The sequence below is a fragment of the Mustelus asterias genome, chromosome 28, assembly GCF_964213995.1.
Source record: "Mustelus asterias chromosome 28, sMusAst1.hap1.1, whole genome shotgun sequence".
NCBI classification, from domain to species: Eukaryota; Metazoa; Chordata; class Chondrichthyes; order Carcharhiniformes; family Triakidae; genus Mustelus; species Mustelus asterias.
Genome location: NC_135828.1, coordinates 5718487 through 5743928, shown reverse-complemented (window position 1 = coordinate 5743928; position 25442 = coordinate 5718487). Strand labels below are relative to the sequence as shown.

Sequence of the window (25442 nt, the reverse complement as noted above, 5' to 3'; positions counted from 1 at the left end):
TTACAGGCTAATAGGCTGGAGGAAATAGATGTTCGGAGGGAGGATGTCCTGGCAGTTTTGAATAAACTGAAGGTCGATAAGTCCCCTGGGCCTGATGAAATATATCCTAGGATTCTTTGGGAGGCAAGGGATGAGATTGCAGAGCCTTTGGCTTTGATTTTTGGGTCCTCGCTGTCCACGGGGATGGTGCCAGAGGACTGGAGAGTGGCGAATGTTGTTCCTCTGTTTAAGAAAAGGAATAGAAATGACCCTGGTAATTATAGACCGGTTAGTCTTACTTCGGTGGTTGGTAAATTGATGGAAAAGGTCCTTAGGGATGGGATTTACGACCATTTAGAAAGATGCGGAATTATCCGAGATAGTCAGCACGGATTCGTGAAGGGCAAGTCGTGCCTCACAAATTTGATAGAATTTTTTGAGGAGGTAACTAAGTGTGTTGATGAAGGTAGGGCAGTTGATGTCATATACATGGATTTTAGTAAGGCGTTTGATAAGGTCCCCCATGGTCGGCTTATGATGAAAGTGAGGAGGTGTGGGATAGAGGGAAAGTTGGCAGATTGGATAGGTAACTGGCTGTCTGATCGAAGACAGAGGGTGGTGGTGGATGGAAAATTTTCGGATTGGATGCAGTTTGCTAGCGGAGTGCCACAGGGATCAGTGCTTGGTCCTTTGCTCTTTGTGATTTTTATTAATGACTTAGAGGAGGGGGCTGAAGGGTGGATCAGTAAATTTGCTGATGACACCAAGATTGGTGGAGTAGTGGATGAGGTGGAGGGCTGTTGTAGGCTGCAAAGAGACATAGATAGGATGCAAAGCTGGGCTGAAAAATGGCAAATGGAGTTTAACCCTGATAAATGTGAGGCGATTCATTTTGGTAGGACTAATTTAAATGTGGATTACAGGGTCAAAGGTAGGGTTCTGAAGACTGTGGAGGAACAGAGATCTTGGGGTCCATATCCACAGATCTCTAAAGGTTGCCAGTCAAGTGGATAGAGCTGTGAAGAAGGCCTATAGTGTGTTAGCTTTTATTAACAGGGGGTTGGAGTTTAAGAGCCGTGGGGTTATGCTGCAACTGTACAGGACCTTGGTGAGACCACATTTGGAATATTGTGTGCAGTTCTGGTCACCTCACTATAAGAAGGATGTGGAAGCGCTGGAAAGAGTGCAGAGGAGATTTACCAGGATGCTGCCTGGTTTGGAGGGTAGGTCTTATGAGGAAAGGTTGAGGGAGCTAGGGCTGTTCTCTCTGGAGCGGAGGTGGCTGAGGGGAGACTTAATAGAGGTTTATAAAATGATGAAAGGGATAGATAGAGTGAACGTTCAGAGACTATTTCCTCCGGTGGATGGAGCTATTACAAGGGGGCATAACTATAGGGTTCGTGGTGGAAGATATAGGAAGGATATCAGAGGTAGGTTCTTTACGCAGAGTGTGGTTGGGGTGTGGAATGGACTGCCTGCAGTGATAGTGGAGTCAGACACTTTAGGAACATTTAAGCGGTTATTGGATAGGCACATGGAGCACACCAGGATGATAGGGAGTGGGATAGCTTGATCTTGGTTTCAGATAATGCTCGGCACAACATCGTGGGCCGAAGGGCCTGTTCTGTGATGTTCTATGTTCTATGTTCTATGTTCTATGTTCTATGTTCTATGTTCTATGTTCTATGTTCTATGTTCACCCCTATTTTTCTGAACTCCAGCGAAAACAATCCTAAACTAGTCAACCTCTCCTCATACATCAGTCCCGCCATCCCCGGAATCAGCCTGGTAAACCTTCGCCGCACTCCCACGAGAGCAAGAACATCCTTCCTCAGAAAAGGAGACCAAAACTGCACACAATATTCTAGGTGTGGCCTCACCAAGCCCCTGTATAATTGCAACACATCCCTGCTCCTGTACTTAAACCTCTCGCAATGAAAGCCAACACAGCACAGAAGCAGCTCATACGGCCCAACTCGTTGCCACTGGTAATTGTGCTCCACACAAACCTCTTCCCGTTCATCCCATATCAACAAACCATCTATTCCATTCACCCTCCTGTGCTTAGAGCTTTCCCTTAAAATACAGCTTTGGAATTCATGCTCAATGACTTCACGTGGCAATGAGTTCCCCATTCTCACCGTTAACCCCTCTGCCATTCACCTACCTACTCACCGGTTTCAACTGCTGCAAGGCATACAGGAGAAAAATAACAGTATTTAAAGAAAACATTTCTCATCTTTTATCCTACCTCAAGCCTCCACCTAGCTATCCACTGATGACAATTCCGTCAGACTTTTGTTTGAACTTTTAAGTGAGTCACCGCATCCCACAGGGACAGCAGTCTGGTACTGTATGGCTTGTGATGTCCCCAAGATTACTCAGTGTGAAACAAGCATTCTGACAAGACAGACAGAAGCTGCCCTAGCAATGCTTAGCCTTCCAATTCAGTGTCACTGGGATTCTACTGTCTTGCTCTCTCGGGAAATCTGTCAGATTCTCCAGACCCCTTTTACTGTTTCTCAGCTAGCAGCAGCTCGCTGCCAATTTACAATTGGGCAAGTGTCGCTTTCCATAGTGTAAATTAAACAGAACAGTCTCTTGTGCCGCATGGGTCCCTTCCATCACTCAAACCCAAATGACAAAGTGACTTGCGCACAGGGAGCCCCTGTAAATACTCACCTCCCCACCAAAAACATCCTCTACCACCACTGCCACGCTCCCAGGATCCTCGTGCTTACGTCACAGGAACCCACTCGCCAAATCACAGAACCCCAACTCCTGATGCAAGAGGATCGAAGGCCGACTACAAACTGCCTTCTGAGAAACTCAAGTCATGCTGATAACTAATCTGAAAATGATTGATCCAGAGGCCAGGTTGACACGGGCACACCGCTCCATTGCCCAGCATAGGTGACTCTCTCAACGCCAACAATAAGAGGCGTTTAAAGAGCAAGTTCGAATCATAGAACCCCTGCAGTGCAGAAGGGAGCCATTTGGCCCATCGAGTCTGCACTGACCCACCTTTGTTTGTAATCTTACCCAGGCCCTATCCCCGCAAGCTCATGTATTTACCCCACTAATCACCCTAACCTACACATCCTGGGACATGAAAGGGCAATTTTAGCATGACCAAAGGCTATTGGGGATGGACAATAAATGCTGGCCAGCCAGCAACACCCATGGCCTACGAATGAATTTTTAAAATGTGCAAACTCCACACAGTCACCCAAGGCCAGAATCAAACCAGGGTCCCTAGCACAGTGAGGCAGCAAAGCTGTTACTAACAAAAAACATGATCAAGGCAACTCAAGTTACAGTTCTGAAGAGTCATATCTGACTCGGAGACATTCGTTCTGTCTCTCTCCGCAGTTGCCGTCAGACCAACTGAGTGTATTCAGCACATTCTGTTTTTAGGTTACATTTTCGCTGACATCCAATTGAACCAACCATCTCACTGAGGTTTCACGCTCGACACAAAAGTTCACAAAGCCAGGTGACCCCCCCCACCCTGCAGTCTCTCTTCCTGTCTGACAGGTGCTGTCCCCCACGAACAGAAAGAGCAAACAGCACTCTGAAAATAAAACAGGCATATGATTAAGAATCAAAGTCTTCTGCTGGCTGTCTCCCTTCGACACCGACACAAACCTGTCTCTCTCCAGCATCTGTGTCCCCACGTATTTCAGATAAGGTCAGAGCAAACATTTTCAGATTAATTTTCTGCTAAAATTAAATTAATTTAATTAGCCTGACTGAGACCAAGGGGTGATTTGGTGAAATCTGAATATTAAGTTCCAAAGATTATAAAATGCACCATTCCATCAAAATATAATTAATGCAGACTCCTGTTTATTTTATGCACAGAGGTTGCGTATTCGTGCATGGTAATGGGAAGTTCTCCAAACAGAAGGTGTCTAATTTCCACCCAGCTCACTGGGGGCCAGCAGCTGACAGAGGACAGACATGTTGGGTCAGAAGGGGGGGGGGTGCTTGGAAAAGAGACTTAAATCAGGAGGGAACCTAAATTTGGCTGCCAGCAGCAAGTTCAAGAGTCGTTGGGTATTCTACTGTCCTTATTTGAGAATCTTAGAATCCCAACAGTGCAGGAGGCCACTCTGTCCATCGAACCAATGCACCAACAATCGCACCCAGGCTCTATCCCCGCAACCTCATGTATTTACCTTGACAATCCCCGTGACACTTGGGGACAATTTAGCACGGCCAATCAACCTTACCAGCACATCTTTGGACTGTGGGAGGAAACCGCAGCACCTGGAGGAAACCCCCGCAGACACGGGGAGAACGTGCAAACTCCACACAGAGTCACCCGAGGCTAGAATTGAACCCTGGTCCCTGAGGCAGCAGTGCTGACCACTGTGCCACTGAGAAAGGAAGACTGCGTCTTAGGTTCAGAGCAATTTTTCAGTCCACTCTTTCCAGAGTAGACCCAAGTCCAGAAAGCACACTGACCAGCCAAGATTATCATTCCACATCTCTTGGGTCTTCTGCAACTACTCAATAAACCTCACCCCGCATCTCTGCCTACCATGCACAACCTGATATGTTTAAACAACTTAAAAATGCAAGAGGGTACAGACCAGCTGGAGTGAGTTTAATTTTCCCAGAGTACTTTAAGCTTGCACGCCAAGTGATTTAGCCTGGTCATTCATAGGATTTTCTCTTTGAGGCAAGACTGAATTTCACTCAATCATAAACTTTCCCCGGTGCATTGCCCAGTCTGTACAGCGATCAATCAGCAACAGCAGTAATACCTCGCATCATTCCAACAGGAAGGAAGGAAAAACAGCCAGTTTCTGAACAACTCATGTCTTTCTTACACCTCCTCTGCAAACGCTTCACAACAGCCCGAAACAGACAGCAAGCGGCATTATTGTGTTACCAGACAGGTCTTCCTCGCTATTATTCAAACCTAACTGGAAAAGTGACAGGGATAACTGACTTAGAAAAACAGACATAAAATAAATGACAACTGCAGTGAGGGGGAAGGAATTCAGCAATGCTTTCAAAGAGTTTCAGATGGTAGGAAGAAATAACTTACATTTATACCAGCACCTTTTGTCACTTCAGAACATCAAACACTTCAGGCAGTACAGAATTCCACCATATTCTGCTGTAATCAAGAGACATGGCAGCTGATGTATAAATAGCAAACTCACACAAAACAGCAGCACAATAAACGACCAGGGACACTGCGTTGCTGATGTCTGTCGAGGGATACAGAACACCAGGAGATCTCCCTGGCAATGGGATCATTTACAGCCACCCGGCAGTGCAGAGAGCGCCTCAGTTCAACATCCTCATAAACTATTTATTGGACTTGTTACTACACCTGATCGGAGCAGGGAACGCTATCTCGCTTCTCAAGTCATTTCGTTTCAAAGTAGCAAATGTGACAGAAGATCATTGTGTAGCAAATCCAGTTTTCAAATAAAGCACAAGCCTTAGAACGGAATGGGGCTCCCATTCAGCATCAATAGAGGGTTACAGACAGCAATTTTGCATTAAGGTTGATATCACTTGCCTTTTGCCACTCAGTCTCAACTGCATTCAGAATTGGATTAGTTGCCCAGTGATTTGAAGATGTCCCCGGCTACCGTATTAAGTCTATTAATCACTTTGATCATCTGTGTGGATTTAATGGGTGATGCTTGCGGTGAACAGGCATGGTGGGCCTCTTTCTGCCCGGCAAGGAACATTTGGCAATAAATAAATCCACTAAGGCAAATCTCAACTGGATCAGAGTTTGCTGAAACTGCGTGTCGGTGAAGAGTTAAATTGGAGTGCAAATAGACAAAGACAGACTCCTACGGTGCAGGAAGCGGCCATTTGGCCCATCGGATCTGCACCGACCACTATCCACCATCCCCATAATGCCATGCATTTACCCCCTGACACTAAGAGTCAATTTAGCACGGCCAACCCACTTAACCAGCACATCTTTGGACCGAGGGGGGAAACCGGAGCACCCGCAGGAAACCCAAGCAGACACGGGGAGAACGTGCAGACTCCGCACAGACAGTGACCCAAGCCAGGAATCAAACCCGGGTCTCCGGCGCTGTGAGGCAGCCGTGCCAACCACTGTGCTACCCCATCCAGTTTACGTAGTTAAAAGTTATGCTTAGTGTTCGTTCTTACTCTGAAGTAAAAAGAGATCACGGCAAATGCTTAATTAAACTCGTTTGTGCAACTAAATACATTGTTGCTGCAAAGTGTGTCCAACTGGACCTCCTTCAAAACTATTTAAAACTATGGGTGCGATTACAATATACCAGACAGCAGGATAATCCCCGCTGTAAAATGAAATGACAGCGCAACTTCCAACGCAGCACTGCAAAAGTTATTAAATAATTGTCGGCTGGTGTTGACTGGGCTCTGGAAGAGAAATGGCAAGATGCCCCTAGACAGTGTCGCCTCACATCAGAAGTGTCACTGTACAGAGTATATAACTTAAGCAGGAGGGACAGTGTGACCTTACAGACTGAAGCGGATGTCAATTGCACCCAAGCTCTCTGCCCATTACAAAGACATCCTTGCTAGGACTGAAGCCCTGACATTATTGGGACAAGAATGGACCTACCTTCCCAAATCATAGAATCCCCACAGTGCAGATGGTGGCCATTCGGCCCTTCGAGTCTGCACCAACTCTCCGATCGAATATCTCACCCAGGCCCTATCCCTGCAGTCCCACATATTTACCCCACTAATTTCCCTAACCTGCACACCTTGGGACACCAAGTGGCAATTTAGCACGGCCGATCCACCGAAGCTGCACATCTTTGGACTGTGGGAGGAAACCCGAGCACCCGAAGGAAACCCACACAGACACGGGGAGGATGTGCAAACCCCACACAGCCAATTACCCGAACTGGAATCGAACCTGGGTTCCTGGCGCCGTGTGCCACCTGTAAAAATATGGAATGCTTCAAAAATTTCCATGTCATCCTTGCGCAGGGGCCATGCTAATCTTCTCTGTATCGTTCCAATTTTAGTATATGTGCTGCCAAAACGAACACAAACGCACGCACCGATTCTATGAAGCAATGAAGATCTTGCATTTCTCACAATCGGAGTCCATCCCAAAGCTCACAGCCAGGTGTAGCCATTGTTGTGATTTGGGAAATGTAGCAGCCAGTTTGTGACAGTAAACTCGTACACACAGCAATGTGATTAATGACCAGATCATCTCTAAGTGACGTTAGTGAGATTTAAATATTGACGAGGACTCAGGACAATTCCCCAGCACTTCTTCAAAATAGCGACTATGGGGTCTGAAGGGCATCCGGGGCCTCGGATTAACATGCTACCCAAAAGATAGCAACCCACCCCACCCCCGACAGTGTGGCACTCCTTCAGCACTGCATTGGAGTGGGACCAGAACCACAAACAATCCAGGGGCAGGGGCAGCACAGCTGACACCAATGGGCAGGAGCCCCACATATAGATCAAAAGCAAAATACTGCGGATGCTGGAATCTGCAACAAAAAAATGCTGGAACATCTCAGCAGGTTTGGCCCTGCGCCAGAGCAGACAATGGGTCATCCAGACTCGAAAGGTTGGCCCTATTCTCTCCCCACAGACACTGTCAGACCCGCAGAGATTTTCCAGCATTTTTCTGTTTTTGTTAGCCCTACAGGAAGATCCAATTCACAGGCTGGGAAGCAGATACACAGTCCTGCCGGGTACAAATTAATATTGTAACATTGTACAGTAACTAAAGAGGCTTATCGGCAATAATAAGCACCTCAATTAGTGTCAATAAGCACTTGTTTAAGGCCTCCTCACCATCCATCCCCTGACTTAATAACCACCAGAATCATCTGCTCCCTAATCCTCTGAACTCCAGCCACCCCCCTCTGCTGAAGCCTGCCTTTGATGTCTTTGAGTCTCCAGTCCTGCGAATCATCTTATTACGGGCGATTAGCACAACAATGAGATGATAGAACACCTCCACATACACTAACGAGGGAGCCCGTGCAAGACCGCATTAGTTTTGACAAGAGATACCCAGAGGGTTTTACATCGCTGAGACAAGTCAGACAATAACTCCACTAAATACCTTCGCTGGAATCATTGCAATTCCCCCAAATCCAACAGATTAGTCAACCGCTTCGCGAAGATCCATAATTCAGATATATAAAAAGGAGAGAGAAATTCTACACGACAGCTTTTAAAAACTGACATATGCAAATTTAAATGCTCCCGAATCGCCAAGACAGGAGAGAAGAGTGGGAAATCTGAGTTTTGGCAGATTCAGAGACCCAGAGGCTGTGTAAAGATACTGCAGGTTGCTTTGAAACATTAAAATCAGCGTTAGGAGTGTCTTGACTAACGTAACAAAAAACTGCCTGGCTTTCTGGACAGGTTCTTTGCTTGCTGTAATGCTCAAGATTAAAAATACAACAGCCAGATCCCTGAATTAAGTCACCAGCAACAGGATAATTACCCAAATTCTACAGCTGGTTTTTGCACCCTATTTTGGAGTTGAGTGCTGGAATGGACACAGTTACTGAAGGGAACAGTCCTGGTCTGTAACCCGCCTCTCCTGCACCCGGCTCCGGATTAACACCCCAAACTGGTACCCATTCGGTCTGAATAGTGAGGAAAGTGCGACCTCTTCCTCCAACCAGGGAATGAATGAATGATTTCACCTTTATTCACGTGCAGGGAGAGTGGGAAACAACATTAGAGAATAAATAGGCTTTTTAAAAAAAGTAATTGAAGACAGGAGGTACCCGAATATTATAACTTTCGCTGAGTAATTACGAGCGAATGAGTGATATTTACAAACGTCCCAATAGACACAGTCTGACTAAAGAGACATTTTTTTAAACAAAGGCGTACAATTTTTAAGGGTACGATGTTTAAAAAGCATTACAATTTTGAAAAGGTGCAACTTCTAAAAAATATTTAAAAAGGGGTGTTTTTTTTTAAAAAGGTGCAATTTTTAAAAGGGGTACAAAATTTGAAAAAATGTAACTTGTAAGAAGGTGCAAGTTTTAAGAGGTTTTTTTTTAAAAGGGTGTAATTTTTAAGGTGAATTTTTTTTTAGAAAGGTGTTTTTTATTTTAAGGCGGATCTAATTTTAAAAGGGAGTCTAATATTTTTAAGATACGTTGACGTAGGGCAACTTCTAAAAAAGGTAGAAATTATTTAAAAAAGCATTTTTGAAGATATATTTTTTGAAGTACCCTTTTTAAAAATGCACTGTTTTTAAAAGGTTTAACTTCTTAAAAAAAGGTAGTTTTTTAGTGTTTTTAAAAGGGATACATTTTTAAAAATTGATACAAATATAATTGATAAAGTAACAAGATCGCTCAGGTTGCAACAAAACTATTTCAGTGAGAGGCAGAGAAATGAAATGGATACCGTTGTAATGGATACATTCCGTTACCTGTCAGCCTCACAATACTGGCGATCACTCGCCCCGGGGCTACGCTGCATACGGCAGGGACTGGTGCTGCTGATGTACCTGTTGAAGAAGGCTGTCTTGTCTTGTCCTTCCCTCCACTCCAGGCTTCAGTGAGGGGCAGCCCGCTGCTGCATCTTGTCATGTATATGCGTACTCCCTTCAGCAGAGTTGCTCAGACACAAGGTAAGCAAGCAAACCACACACACACCCTCAGCCCAGCCAGCTACCTGACAGCAACACAGCCCCACCTGCCAATCAATGCCAGAGAGAGGCGGGGCAGAGTGGGCTTCCTCTGCAATCATTGGACCCTGGGCACGTCAATCAATCACTCCAGGTGGAGCCTGGAAGCTATAGGCGGGGTTACAGTCCTGTCCATCATTCCCCAGAGGCGTGTGCCGGGGTAAGGGGAACAGAGAGCTGGGATTTAGCAGCTGCAATGGATGTAAAGTTGCAATATCAGAATGTTTTAGTGGGTGGAATAATGCAAAAAGCACATTCACTGTGTTCCAGCCATCATCCTTGCTTTAAATCCCCCCCCTTCCCCAGGACAGTAAGTGTGAGGCTGATTGGGCAGAAATCGGTGTGAGAGGCAAGTGTGTGCTGGTTCATACAAGCAATCATCCCCTTGCAATAGTTCCCACATTTACAACCAGCCTGCAAACCACACAGTGTCCAATGTTGCCAAACAGACACATTGATCTGGTTAGACTCACAACTGCCCGAACACAATAAACTCAAATTGGGATTAAATAGCAGATTGCAATTACCTGCCATTGGAAATCTAACATCGTGCAGCCTGAACCTGACAAGGACACTCCCACAGCACGGCACACATTGCCTACATTAATCATGCAAATTCCTAATAACAATTAGACGTAAACGGTGAAACGTAAACAGCTGAACCTGTTCTGTAACAGAGGAAGACAGACCGCTGTGAACTTGTCCTGTAATAGAGGGAGAACAGAGTGTTGCAAACCTTTCTGTAACAGAGAGGGATAGGTAGTTAAATGCAAGATAAGAGCAGAAGTAGGCCAGTTGGCCATTTGAGCCTGGCTCCACCTCAATTTCCGCATTCTTGTTGCCAGTTTTGGTAAATGGAGGCTGTTTACTTGGAAAAAAAACACGTTGTGTTTGAGATGGCGGGATTCCCATCTACCCCTGATAACCTTTGATTCTCCTGCAGAACAAGAATATATTAATCTGCGCCTTAAAAATATTCAATGATCCTGCCCTTCCAAAGTCATAGGAAGCTCAGGGAGAAAAAAGTTCACCTCCTCTCTGTCTTATAAGGGCAATCCCTAATTCTTAAACAGTGCCCCTCCTAATTCTGGACTCACCCACAAGAGGAAACATCCACCTTATCAATAGTGTTCAGGATCTTATATACTTCAATCAAGTCACTCCTCACTCTTCTAAACTCCAGTGGAAAGAAGCCCAGTCTGTCGAGCCTTGCCTCAACAGGAACCAGTTCTGTGACACGAGGGGACAGAATTGTCAAATCGGAAATCTCAAAATGATTTAATCAGTAAATAAGTAAATCTACTTATTAAAGATACCCACAGGAGCCGGCCACCATTGTGAGAAAATGCAGGGCAAAAATGTTCATGATACAAAAGGTTTATAACTTAAAGAGAATCATAACAGGAACACAGAAATGAAATGCATAATGCTGGAGTAAGAAAGATTAGTTATAATTTTGGATAGGTCCACCTTTCTGTTTTGGCACGAACTGTACCTGTCAAAATGATGAGTAGCTCTCTTAAATCAGAACTTTTTTTAATACAATATCTTATCAGATACAAACATTCTTTCACAACTCCTTTTGGAAAGTGATGCGCGACAATCGAGCACAAGGCTTCAGTAATTGAAGGCTTTTATTGACAAACAATGGAACTATTTAAACACGAGTATACCATTCCAGACTGGAGGGGTCCCGCCTGAGCAGAGGGTCTTATACCTCTCCCAGGAGGCGGGGCCCGACTGGGATGTGCCATAACAGCATCCACCACAGGTATATTAATCCCACAGTGTCAACACCCTAACCCAACAGCAACATTAGAATAACCCCACAGTGGTAACCAACGATGGTTCACCACAGAAAGTTAACTGTATCAGGTAGCTTTTCCACCCCCTTAGGGACAGCAAGCTTTTTTCCATAGAATCCCTACAGTGCAGAAGGAGGCCATTCAGCCCATCGAGTCTGCACCGACTCTCCGAATCTTATCCAGGCCCTGCATCCCCTCACATTTAGCATGGTCAATCTGCCTAAACTGCGCAACATTGGAAACTAAGCAGCAATCGAGCATAGCCAGTCCATATAACCTGCGCATCTTTGGACTGTTCTTCTGGAGCACCTGGAGGAAACACCTGCAGACACGGGAAGAACATGCAAACTCCACACCCGAGGCTGGAGTCAAACCTGGATCCCGGCGTTGTGGGGCAGCGGTGCTAACCACTCTGCCACCATGCCACCCGTTTTGTTTTTTGCAAGCACACAATCGTAAAAACCCATCCAGTTCACTAATGTCCTTTAGGAAAAGAAATCTGTCATCCTTATTGGTCTGGCCTACCTGTGACTCCAAACCCCCAGCAATGTGGTTCACTCTTAAATGCCCTCTAAAGGAATGAAGGGTTTGTCATATAAGGAGCGGTTGAGGATTCTGGGTCGATACTCGATGGAGTTTAGAAGGATGAGGGGGGATCTAATTGAAACTTACAGATTTCTGAGAAGTCTAGATAGAGTGGACATGGAGAGGATGCTTCCATTAGCAGGAGGGACGAGAACCAGAGGGCACAACCCCAGAAGGGAAGGGACGATCCTTTAAAACTGAGATGAGGAGGAATTTCTTCAGCCAAAGGGTGGTGAATCTGTGAAACTCTTTGCCACAGAAGGCTGTGGAGGCCAGGTCATTGAGTGCCTTTGAGACAGAGATAGATAGATTCTTGATCAATAAGGGGATCAAGGGTCATTGGGAGCAGGCAGGAGAATGGGATGAGAATCATATCAGCCATGATTGAATGGCGGAGCAGACTCGATGGGCCGAATAGCCTAATTATGCTCCTGTATCTTATGGTCTAAAATGGCCGAGGAGGTCACTCAGTTTAGGTGCAATCAGGGATGAGCACTAAATGCTGGCCCAGCCAGCGATGCCCACATCCTGTGAATTAAATTTAAAAGTTGGAAATCACAGCTCCCCGCTGCCAAAGATATTCTGAAATAGGTCCCCAACAGGAATGGGATTTCAACAAAGGCAACAATGTGGAAAACCTGTTCAAAAATCAGGATAAGGAACTGCACTGGAACGTACTAACCACTGACTACTAAGATTCACAGAGTAAACATTCAAAGTCATTGACTGCAACAAATAATAGCAAGGAAGGCATTTTCCTCTTAATTTCCAATCAGGGCTTTCACTCAGTGACAAGAGAGCTTAAACTCTCAAACAAGAGCCAAAAAATGCTGCAGATACCCAGCAGGTCTGGCAGCATCTGTGGAGAGAGAAACAGAGTTAACGCTTCAGGTCAATAACCCTTCACCAGAACCTGAGGATTTAGAATCAGGGTATTGACTGAAAGATGGGCAGCAGAATAATTAGCAAATTTAACAACGAAAGAAAGAACAAGGAAAATTACAGCACAGGAACAGGCCCTTTGGCCCTCCAAGCCTGCAGTGACCATGCTGCCCGACTGAACTAAAACCCCCCCACCCTTCCGGGGATCATATCCCTCAATTCCCATCCTATTCATGTATTCGTCAAGATGCCCCTTAAAAGTCACCATCGTATCTGCTTCCACTACCTCTCCCGGCAACGAGTTCCAGGCACCCACCACCCTCTGTGTAAAAAAACTTGCCTCGTACATCTCCTTTAAACCTTGTCCCTCGTACCTTAAATAGAAATCATAGAAAGCCTACAGTGCAGAAACAGGCCATTCGGCCCATCGAGTCTGCACTGACCACAATCCCACCCAGGCCCTACCCCCATACATTTACCCGCTAATCCCTCTCACCTACACATCTCAGGACACTAAGGGGCAATTTTCGCATGGCCCATCAACCTAACCCGCACATCTTTGGACTGTGGGAGGAAACCGGAGCACCCGGAGGAAACCCTCGCAGACACGAGGAGAATGTGCAAACTCCACACAGACAGTGACCCAAGCCGGGAATCGAACCCAAGCCCTGGAGCTGTGAAGCAGCAGTGCTAACCACTGTGCTACCGTGCCGTCCCTATCTATGCCCCCTAGTATCTATGCCCCCTAGTAATTGACTCTTCCATCCTGGGAAAAAGCTTCTGACTATCCATTCTGTCCATGCCCCTCATAATCTTGTAGACTTTTATCAGGTCGCCCCTCTACCTGCATCATTCCAGTGAGAACAAACCAAGTTTCTCCAACCTCTCCTCCCAGCCAATGCCCTCCATACCAGGCAACATCCTGGTAAATCTTTTCTGTATCCTCTCCAAAGCCTCCACATCCTTCTGGTAGTGTGGCGACCAGAATTGAACACTCTATTCCAAGTGCGGCCTAACTAAAGTTCTATAAAGCTGCAACATAACTTGCCAATTTTTAAACTTAATGCTCTGGCCGATGAAGGCAAGTATGCCGTATGTCTTCTTGACTACCTTCTCCACCTGCATTGCCACTTTCAGTGACCTGTGTACCTGTACACCCAGATCCCTCTGCCTATCAATACTCTTAAGGGTTCTGCTTTGAAGGTTGTGAAGAAGATTATGAGAATTTTACCATGAATGATTATTGATACAGCAGCTATAACAAAGTTTAAAGGGGCATTGGTGAAGGATTGCAAAGGAACATTAATGGATATTGAGTAAAGCAGAGAAATTGGATTGCAGGTAGAGCTAGTCACCGTTCTGTAGTTACATTTATGTTTGATATTGCATAACATCACAGTAAAGTTTATTTATTAGAGTCACAAGTAAGGCTTACATTAACACTGCAATGAAGTTACTGTGAAAATCCCCCAGTCGCCACACTCCAGCGCCTGTTCGGGTACACTGAGGGACGTACTTTAGACTGTGGGAGGAAACCGGAGCACCCGAAGGAAACCCATGCAGACACGGGGAGAATGTGCAAATTCTACGCAGACAGTGACCCAAGCCAGGAATCAAATCCAGGTCGCTGACGCTGTGAGGCAGTAGTGCCAACCACCGTGTTGCCCCGTATAAATGGTATGTATTGCAATTCCGTGCCAGCTACTATATTGGTGATTTGATTTGATTTATTATTGGGACACAATGAAAAGCATTGTTTCTTGCAAGCTGTCCAGACAAAGCATGCAGTACATAGGGGAGTTGGAAAGGAGAGGGTGCAGAATATAGTTTTACAGTCATAGCTCGGGTGTAGAGGAAGATCAACTTAACATGAGGTAGGTCCATTCAAAAGTCTGACGGCAGCAGGGAAGAAACTGTTCTTAAGTTGGTTGGTTCATATGTCAGACTTTTATATCTCTTTCCCCACAGAAGAAGATGGAAAAGAGAATGTCCAGGGTGCATGGGCTCCTTGGTTATGCTTGCTGCTTTTCTGAGACAGCAGGAGGCGTAGACAGAGTCAATGGATGGGAGGCTGGTTTGCATGATGGACTGGGCTATGTTCATGTTGATTTGTAATATGTTATTGATAAGATATGTTCTATCCCTTTCCAAGAAACACATTCCCTTATACAAGTGTATAGCTCTCAGAGGTGGCACTTGTAGCACTCTTGTCTCAGAAACAGAAGGTCACAGGTTCAAATCCCACCACAGAGTCTTCAGAACATACTCTGGACTGACACTTCACTGCATCACTGAGACATTGCTCAAAGCAACAACACGGGGCCATTTATCCGCTTCAGCCTGTTTTGCGACTGCCTACTCCAATATCAGAGCTCTCCGGAGAAGAGAGCCTCACTCTGCTTTTCTTTGGAGTCACTCCACGTCCAGTTTGAATGCTGAGTTTCTGGTCGATGGGAAGCAGGTTTAGCTTCAAGTCGACGGGGAAAGTTGTGGAACGTGACCAGGCTGCTAAGAAAAACTATCAGGCCTAAACTCAGAAAGTCTTTCCCGGCAACTCCGCACCTTAATTGGGAGTTTTTGATGAGGAGACTGGGTGGTTAAAATAGAAAATATTCCATTTGCCAAGATTAACAACCTTCACTTTGGTGAACACACAACTTACAGAAAGTAATTTTTAAAAAAATACCAATAACTCAATATACAGCAGCATTGAGGACCAGTAGATGTCTCCCTAGCCAATCATTGTTTTGCTCACGGTATGAATAAAATAGACACATAAATATACTTTCAGAACATACATTATGAAACTGTAATGCATACTGTTTGAAATATTAAAAATTAATAAACATACATAAATCTAGTGTGCATAATGCAAAAAATATATATTCTGCATATTGAAATGCACACCAAACTCTTAATGAGATGTTGATATAGATGCTAAAGCCATCAAAAGGAATGCATAATGAAATCTAAAATAATTTTGCATGAACCATATGAAAATACTTTAAGAGCAATATCACTGAAATTCCACAAAAGGTCATGAATGTAGCCCAATCCATCACGCAAACCAGCCTCCCATTTTTGACTCTGTCTACACTTCCTGCTGCCTCGGTAAAGCAGCCAGCATAATTAAGGACCCCACGCACCCCGGACATTCTCTCTCCCACCTTCTTCCGTCGGGAAAAAGATACAAAAGTTTGAGGTCACGTACCAACCGACTCAAGAACAGCTTCTTCCCTGCTGCTGTCAGACTTTTGAATGGACTTACATTGCATTAAGGTGATCTTTCTCTACACCCTAGCTATGACTGTAACACTACATTCTGCACTCTATCATTTCCTTCTCTATGAATGGTATGCTTTGTCTGTATCGCGCACGAGAAACAATACTTTTCACTGGATGTTAATACATGTGTCAATAATAAATCAAATCAAATCAAAAACTTGGACAACACTTGGGTTGCTATTGTTTTGAATTATTCCTAATTTCTTTCATGGTTTCCTCTGTTATGTTCACTTAATGACGTTTCTCCTTCCGCTTTTATTGTGGAAAGATTCGACCGAACAACTTTCCCTCCTCAAGTCAAATTATTACTAACCTCATTACTGACACTGATTGCCACAGTTCTGTGTGCGTACTTGTCCAATCCATACTAACATCTGTCAGACAGAGGAAACCAGTGTTTGTACAGCACATGACCACATCTCATCAAGTACTTGATGTGCAACAAATTACTTTCGACTGTGGTGGCTCTTGCATTGGCAAAGGTGGGTACCCATTTGTACACAGCAAGATCCCACCAATTGAGATCAAGCCATTTGTTTTTGATGGCGTTTGGTTGAGTGAGAACCCCAGGGGAACTCCTTCAAATAGTAACAGAGAATCTTCAAGCGCCTGACAGGATCTTTTGCTTGATGTCTCACCTGAAGTTTAAAGTTTAGTTATTATTGTCACAAGTAGGCTTACGTTAACACTGCAATGAAGTTACTGTGAAAATCACCTAGCAGCCACACTCCGGCACGTGTTTGGGTACACTGAGGGAGAATTTAGCATGACCAATGCACCCTAACCAGCATACCTTTTGCACTGTGGGAGGAAGCTGGAGCGCTTGGAGGAAACCCACGCAGACACGGGGAGAACATGCAGACCCTGCACAGACAGTGACCCAAGCCGGGAATCGAACCCGGATCCCCGGCGCTGTGAGGCACCAGTACTAACCAATGTGCCACCCTAGATAGTACCTTCAGCAAAATAGCAATCCCTCAGTACGGCACTGGAATGTCAGCTTACGTTTAATATATTAGCGATGGCTTTTGATGGAGATGTTTCAGCTCTGTATATATGGAGACAGCAGGTAGTTTCCAGATCGCTGCTTCACACTCCCTCTGCGTAGCCGGAAAGTTCCATGCCAAGCAATAAACATGCTCGCTAAGCAACTGCCCTAACACCAAATGAACAAGAGGCCTAAATGAAGTAATTAAGTGGTCCCGCCAGTAGAAACCATGACGACAGATCTACTTCTGATGGCTCAAAAATGCGACGCCAACACAACACTTTGTGCTTGCTGGTTTAAATGATGGTAAATTATACTGTGGCAAGGGTGTTGTAAGGAAATATTGTGACATGAATATGGGGCAAATCTGATGGGACCTTTCCTACCTATCAATTTTGCATGTTTGTAAATTCATATCATCTTGCAAACAGATGAATTAGGAGCAGGAGTAGGCCACTCAGCCCCTCGGCCCTGCTCTGCTATTCAATAAGATCATGGCTGATCTGATTGTAACCTCAACCCCACATTCCAACCCACCCCCGATAACCTCTCACCCCCTCCTCTTGCTTATCAAGAACCTATCTAGCTTCACCTTCAAAATATTCAAAGACTCTGCTTCCACCACCTTTTTGAGGTAGACAGTTCCAGAGACTCACCACTCTTTGAGAATAAACTTCCCCTCATCTCGGTGTTAAATAGATGGCTTTTATTTAAACAGTGACCCGAGTTCTAGATTGAGGAACTTATATGTTTGAATCAAAGCGTGGCACACTGGTGAGCACTGTTGCCTCACAGCGCCAGGGACTCGGGTTCGATTCCCAGCTTGGGTCACTGTCCGTGTGGAGTTTGCACGTTCTCCCCGTGTCTGTGTGGGTTCCCTCCGGGTGCTCCGGTTTCCTCCCACAGTCCGAAAGATGTGCTGGTTAGGGTCACTGGCCTTGCTAAATTCTCCCTCAGTGTACCCGAACAAGTGCCAGAGTGTGGCGACTAGGGGATTTACACAGTAACTTCATTGCAGTGTTAATGTGAGCCTATTTGTGATTAATTAAATAAACTTTAAAAAATCAAGTCACCTATTCCTCTTATAAAATCCAGTGGATACAAGCCCAGCCTGACCAACCTTTCCTCATAAGACAACCCTAGCTATGACTGTAACACTACATTCTGCACTCTCTCCTTTCTGTCTCTATGAATGGTATGCTTTGTCTGTATTGTGCGCAAGAAACAATACTTTTCACTGTATACTAGTACATGTGACAATAATAAATCACATCAAAAACCATTCCAGATATTAGTCTAGAAAAGCTTCTCTGAACTGTTTCCAATACGTTTACATTTTTCCTTAAATACAGAGACCAATACTAAGCAGTACTCCAGATGTGGTCCCTGGCGCTGTGAGGCAGCAGTGCTAACTAACCCTTGACAAATTTGATTTAGTGTTAAGGACGTACTGAGCAGCAATCTCGTGAATCCGAGACCTGCGCCAAAAACATAATCGAGGCCAACACTACTGCCAGAGTTCTGCATGGTCAGAGGGGCTGTCCTCTCAACGGCACGTCAGACTGAGACCCCTGTTTCTCCAGTGGTTCAGGTGAATATTAAAGATCCCACTGCACTTTTTGAACAAGAACATGGAGTTCACCCCACGTTCTGGTAACCACAATCGCATCAAGATTAAAGATTACTCAGTGATATGCCACTATATGAAGAAGAGTTCATCCAGTGTCCTCGATTAATATTTATCCTTCAGCCCATGTCTCAGAAAATAGAGTAAGAAGTCTCACAACACCAGGCTAAAGTTCAACAGGTTTATTTGGTAGCAAATACCATAAGCTTTCGGAGCGCTGCTCCTTCGTCAGATGGAGTGGAAATGTGCTCTCAAACAGTGCACAGAGACACAAAATCAAGTTACAGAATACTGATTAGAATGTGAATCCCTAAAGCCAGCACACATGAGGATGGCCTAAACCGGGGTGTTGGATTTATGTCACATTATCAGTAACCCCCACAGCTTGCCTCCTGGGCTTGCAGAATCTCACTAGCTGTTCTGTCTGGAGACAATACACATCTCTTTAACCTGTGTTTAATGCTCCCTCCACCCACATTGTCTGTACATTTAAGACTTGGCTTTAGGGATTCGCATTCTAATCAGTATTCTGGAACTTGATTTTGTGACTCTGTGCACTGTTTGAGAGCACATTTCCACTCCATCTGACGAAGGAGCAGCGCTCCGAAAGCTTATGGTATTTGCTACCAAATAAACCTGTTGGACTTTAACCTGGTGTTGCGAGACTTCTTACTGTGTTTACCCCAGTCCAACGCCGGCATCTCCACATCAGAAAATAGATCCAATGGTCATTATCCCATTGCTATTGGTGCAAACATGCTGTGTGCAAATTGGTTGCCATTTTTTCTACATTGCAACAATCATTTTGAGAAAGTACTTCATTGGGTTGTAAAGTCATTTGGGACACGGTGAGGTTACGAAAGACATGTAAGTACTTCCCTCCAGATTAAATATATCTAAACAATCATGTTCAGTTGAGGTATTTTAGTCTTTCCCAGGAACTAGCTAGAATTGCTTCTTTACCACTTTCTTTCCAATCTGCAGTGTCAAAATATATTTACAATGCAAATGAGCCATTGGGAAAGAAATACGTGTTATCCCCATGGCACATTATTAATGAGACTATTCTCCAAGCATTGATTGAGGAAATAATGAATTGTAATCATATCACACCTCAAATGCTTCACTTGCAATTAATTACTTGGAAGTTTGGTGACTATGCCTTTGCAGATAAACGTGGCAGCTTTTTTGGCACAGAATAAGATCAGCAAAATGGTCTTTTGCAGGCAGCTGAGAGAGTTGATAGGAAGGACTCAGTTTCACAGCTCACGTGAAGGAACGCTGCGCGGGATTTTTTTTGCCCCTGCGGCGTGTTTTGCAATGGCGGAGGAAGCCCGCCATTGGCTGGCGACGGGATCTTCATATTCCGCCACCATCAACGGGACTTCTTATTGTTCGCTGGGGAATCCTCGGCCGGGGTTGGGGGGGGATTCACTGTTGACGAGACTGGAAGACCCCACCGGTGAGTGGCTGGAAAATCCCACCCAGTGTTTCTGATGGTGCAGCGATCCCTCAATACTGCACTAGCTTTGTCTGCCTAGACTTCGTGCCTAATGCTCTCCTCTGATTCAGAGGTGTTTCAGAGATTCAGAAGCTTTTTCCCAGGGTGGAAGAGTCAATTACCAGGGGGCGTAGGTTTAAGGTGTGAGGGTCAGGGTTTAAAGGAGATGTACAAGGCAAGTTTTTTACACAGAGGGTGGTGGGTGCCTGGAACTCGTTGCCAGGGGAGATAGTGGAAGCAGATACGATAGTGAATTTTAAGGGGCGGTCTTGACAAATACATGAATAGGATGGGAATAGAGGGATATAGTCCCCGGAAGGGTAGGGGGTTTTAGTTTAGTCAGGCAGCATGGTCGGTGCAGGCTTGGAGGGCCAAAGGGCCTGTTCCTGTGCTGTAATTTTCTTTGTTCTTTGTGTTACCCACCGAACCATAGCTGATTCTTGAAGTCCTGAAGCATGTAAAATCTTCACATGTGTATTATCCAAGTGCAATAAATCATAGAACATAGAAAAGCTACAGCACAAACAGGCCCTTCAGCCCACAAGTTGCACCGGTCATGTCCTTACCTACCTAGGCCTATATATAGGCTTACCTATAACCCTCAATCCTATTAAGCTCCATGTACTCATCCAGAAGTCTCTTAAAAGACCCTATCGACTTTGCCTCCACCACCACTGACGGCAGCCGATTCCACTCACCCACCATCCTCTGAGTGAAAAATTTACCCCTGACATCTCCCCTGTACCTACTCCCCAGCACCTTAAACCTGTGTCCTCTCGTAGCAGCCATTTCAGCCCTGGGAAAAAGCCTCTGAGAATCCACCCGATCTATACCTCTCAGCATCTTGTACACCTCTATCAGGTCACCTCTCATCCTTCGTCTCTCCAAGGAGAAAAGACCGATCTCCCTCAGCCTATCCTCATAAGGCATGCCAACCAATCCAGGCAACATCCTTGTAAATCTTCTCTGCACCTTTTCATGACATCACCATCAAAAACTGCAGAAAGCTGCAATACAAAAGGGACTTGGGAGTACTTGCACACGAAACACAGAAAGCTAGCACACAGGTGCAGCAGGTAGTTAGGAAGGCTAATGGAATGTTGGCCCTTATTTCAAGGGTGTTGGAATATAAGAGTGGGGAAGTCTTGCTGCAACTGTACAAGGTACTGGTGAGACCACGTCTGGATGACTGTGAGAAGTTTTGGTCCCCTTATTTAAGGAAAGATATTATTTCATTGGCGGCAATTCAGAGAAGGTTCGCTAGGATGATCCCCGGTTTGGAGGGATTGTCTTATGAGGAAAGGTTAAACAGGTTGGGACTCTACTCATTGGAATTTAGAAGAATGAGAGGTGATCTCACTGAAACATAGAGGATTCTTAAGGAGTTTGATAGGGTAAATGCTGAGAGGATGTATCCCCTCATGAGAGAGTCTAGGATCAGAGGGCAGAGTCTCAGAATAAAGGGGCACCAATTTAAGACGTAGATGAGGAGGAATTTCTTCTCTCAGAGGGTTGTGAGTCTTTGGAGCTCCTTACCACAGAGAGCAGTGGGGGACAGAGTCCTTGTGTATATTTAAGGCTGAGATAGATTTTTGATCAGTAAGGGAATCAAGGGTTGGGAAAGAGCAGGAAAGTGAGGAATGTTGGATCAGCCATGACCCTATTGAATGGCAGAGCAGGCTTGAGGGGCCGAATGGCTTGCTCCTGTTCCTCTTTCTTATGGTCTTATTTCTTACAGTCTTATTCAGATCACAACACAATAGATCCAACAACGAAACTGTTAGCAGAGAAAAACTGAACGTTTATAAACACAGTTGGTTTCTATGTATGACGTAACGTTACCTTGACTCAGTTGTTAATATTCCTACCTCTGATTATAGCAAAAAGGTTGCGGATTCAACGCTCAGTCCAAGATTAGACCACACAATCCAAGTATACACTTGGGTGCAGCACTGAGGGAGTGCTGCACTGTTGGTGAAGCCTTCTTCCAAGTACACTCCTCGTGTCTGCGTGGGTTTCCTCCGGGTGCTCCGGTTTCCTCCCATAGTCCAAAGGTGTGCGGGTTAGGTTGATTGGCCAGGTTAAAAATTGCCCCTTAGAATCCTGAGATGCGTAGGTTAGAGAGCTTAGTGGGTAAATATGTGGGGGTAGGGCCTGGGTGGGATTGTGGTCGGTGCAGACTCGATGGGCCGAATGGCCTCCTTCTGCACTGTAGGGTTTCTATGATTCTATGATTTCTATGAACAACAAAGAGAGATTTCTTCCAGAGTTTGCAAGTGGATGCTGTTGACAGCAGAGCTTTGAAAGCCTGCTCAATATTAACTATCGCCGCCACAAGCGAATTAACTTACCATTTTCCGAAGCTCAGTTGGTTCAAGGACTTCTCAAGGGTTCCAGTGTTAATAATGAAACAAATTTCACTGGCAATACTCTGCTTCTTAATGGTCTGATAAGCCTGGCCCTCTCCGCGCTGAGTGTACCCACTGGCATCCACTCTGCTATGGGCTGTAACTACAGAACATGTTCTCCAAAAAACATCCACTTACATAAACTAATAAAACCAGTCAGCTACGTTATAAATGCAATACACAATGGTTTATGGAGAATTGTCACTGGCTTATTTGTAGTCTGACCACCACGTCCACTGTGGATTGTTTGAATATACCAACAAGGTATGCAATCCCAAACATTACTCACTTTTTTTTGTTTTCAAAGTCTTTTTTTCACGGGCTGCAAACATCGCAGAGGGCGAGTGACCCAATGTGCGCAATCCGTGCGGGATGCACATCTCCCACTAAAGTGGAGCATAAACATTCCTTAACAAACTCGCAATGCCAATGTCAAAATCTTGAACCATCTCGTGTGAGCGTCATCGCACACCCAGGACGTGTAGTGAGTGACAGCCGCTGTCATAGACAGACAGCTACCTTTGGCCCACGAATGGAATAAAATCGAACGAGCAATTTAAATATAAACAATGACAGACACTCGACAATGATCTCAATCTTATCATCTAATCTTGGGCACAGATGATGTTTCTGAAGCTCTGCCGCATTGTATTATTTCAAATTATTTATAAACTACCGACTAATTGCTTCCCAGTATCCAGTTTTGAAACACAGGATATGGTCTCCGTCACTGATGCTGACCACTGTCGGTCGCTATTCAGAGGAATTAAAGTGTTTAAAACAAGATTGTCACCACGTGGTTACAGAAGTTAGCAATAAATGACCAGTTTACTATCAAAAGATGACCAGTCTGTATGCGGATGTGCACTCGTCAACAAGGGGAGGGCATGGTGGCACAGTGGTTAGCATTGCTACCTCAGAGCGCCAGGGACCTGGATTCGATTCCCGGCTTGGGTCACTGTCTGTGTGGAGTTTGCACATTCTCCCCGTGTCTGCATGGGTTTCCTCCGGGTGCTCCAGTTTCCTCCCACAGTCCAAAAGCCGTGCTGGTTAGGTGCATTGACCCGAACAGGCGCCGGAGTGTGCCGACTAGAGGGACATGGACAGAATGGATAAGGAGCAGCTGTTTCCCAAAGTTGAAAGGTCAGTCACAAGGGGACATAGGTTCAAGGTGAGAGGCAGGAGGTTTAGGGGAGATATGAGGAAAAACATTTTCTGCCTGGGAGGGTGGTGGAGGTGGGTTGCCTCACGTCTTTTAAAAAGTACCTGGATGAGCACTTGGCACATCATAACATTCTGGGCAATGGACCAAGTGCTGGAAAATGGGATTAGCTGGGAGTTCAGGTGTTTCTAATGTGTCGGTGTGGACTGGATGGGTTGAAGGGCCTCTTCTGCGCTGTGTGATTCGATGGAGATCGCACAGAGGTAATGAGGAGGTTGCGTGAGATGGTGTAAGAAATTTGACTCTCATCATTAAATAGCGCCGTAGAAATGAAGCTCATTTCCTTACTTGAGAAAGGATATATTGGCACTGGAGGGGGTGCAGAGGAGATTCACTAGGTTGATTCTGGAGTTGGAGGGTTGACTTATGAGGAGATACTGAGTAGACTGGGGCTATACTCATTGGAATTCAGAAGAATGAGGGGAGATCTTATAGAAACAGATAAGATTATGAAGGGAATAGATAAGATAGAAACAGGGACGTTGTTTCCACTGGCGGGTGAAACTAGAACTAGGGGGCATAGCCTCAAAATAAGGGGAAGCAGATTTAGGACTGAGTTGAGGAGGAACTTCTTCACCCAAAGGGTTGTGAATCTTTGGAATTCCCTGCCCAGTGAAGCAGTTCAGGCTACCTCATTGAATGTTTTTAAGGCAAGGATAGATAAATTTTGGAACAGTAAAGGGATTAAGGGTTATGGTGAGCGGGCGGGTAAGTGGAGCTGAGTCCACGAAGAGATCAGCCATGATCTTATTGAATGGCGGAGCAGACTCGAGGGGCCAGATGGCCGACTCCTGCTCCGAGTTCTTATGTTCTTACTTCAGCACAGTCTATCTTGAGATAGTTCAAATATGGACTGCAATGGGAGGGTTGGAGATTTGGGGGGGAGTGGGGGGGACGATTGTTTGTTTTGATGAGAGAGCACCAATGAGAACACACTTGTAAAAAAAAAACCTGAACTCAACCGACACTTGTCGAGGAAGCAAAGGTGTGTTTATTCACTCCCTGTCAATCTTAGACTTGTTTTCTGTGCGTGGTTTACACATGGGAGTTGAGCTAGACACTCAACTGTAATATAACAGAGATGTTTGACAGAGGGAAGCGGCAAAGGAATGGAGATTGAAAAAGACTTCTCATGTTTCAGGCCAGCAGGCTGGAAATATAATAAAGGAACTGGTAGATTCGAATATTATATATATATATATAAAAATCACATTGTAATGTTAAAATTGAATCTGTAGCACGAGTGTTGTATGAGAAAGACGGTGTTTAATATTGGCAAGAGATTTTTCACTGCACACAGTGAGTGACACTGAATTTATGACTTTTGTTCTCTTGTATGAATTCATGCATGTATTCAGGATTTACAACTTTGCATAGTGTCTGTGTGAGCCCCGTATAATTTTCTGTCCCAGAATGTGTGAACTCAGGGTGTCCAGCTGGGTCTTGTGAGTGGCAGCCTTGGTTTGGTGGGTAGCGTGGTAGCTTTGTCT

General features: G+C 45.1%; 1 non-coding gene across 1 annotated transcript; it reads right to left on the bottom strand.

Moving 5' to 3' along the window:
* Positions 1–6906: 6906 nt before the first annotated feature.
* On the bottom strand, positions 6907–7013 carry LOC144480378 (U6 spliceosomal RNA). Its single transcript, XR_013495659.1, has one exon. It is a non-coding gene; the product is annotated as a U6 spliceosomal RNA (small nuclear RNA).
* Between the last annotated feature and the right edge of the window lie 18429 nt (positions 7014–25442).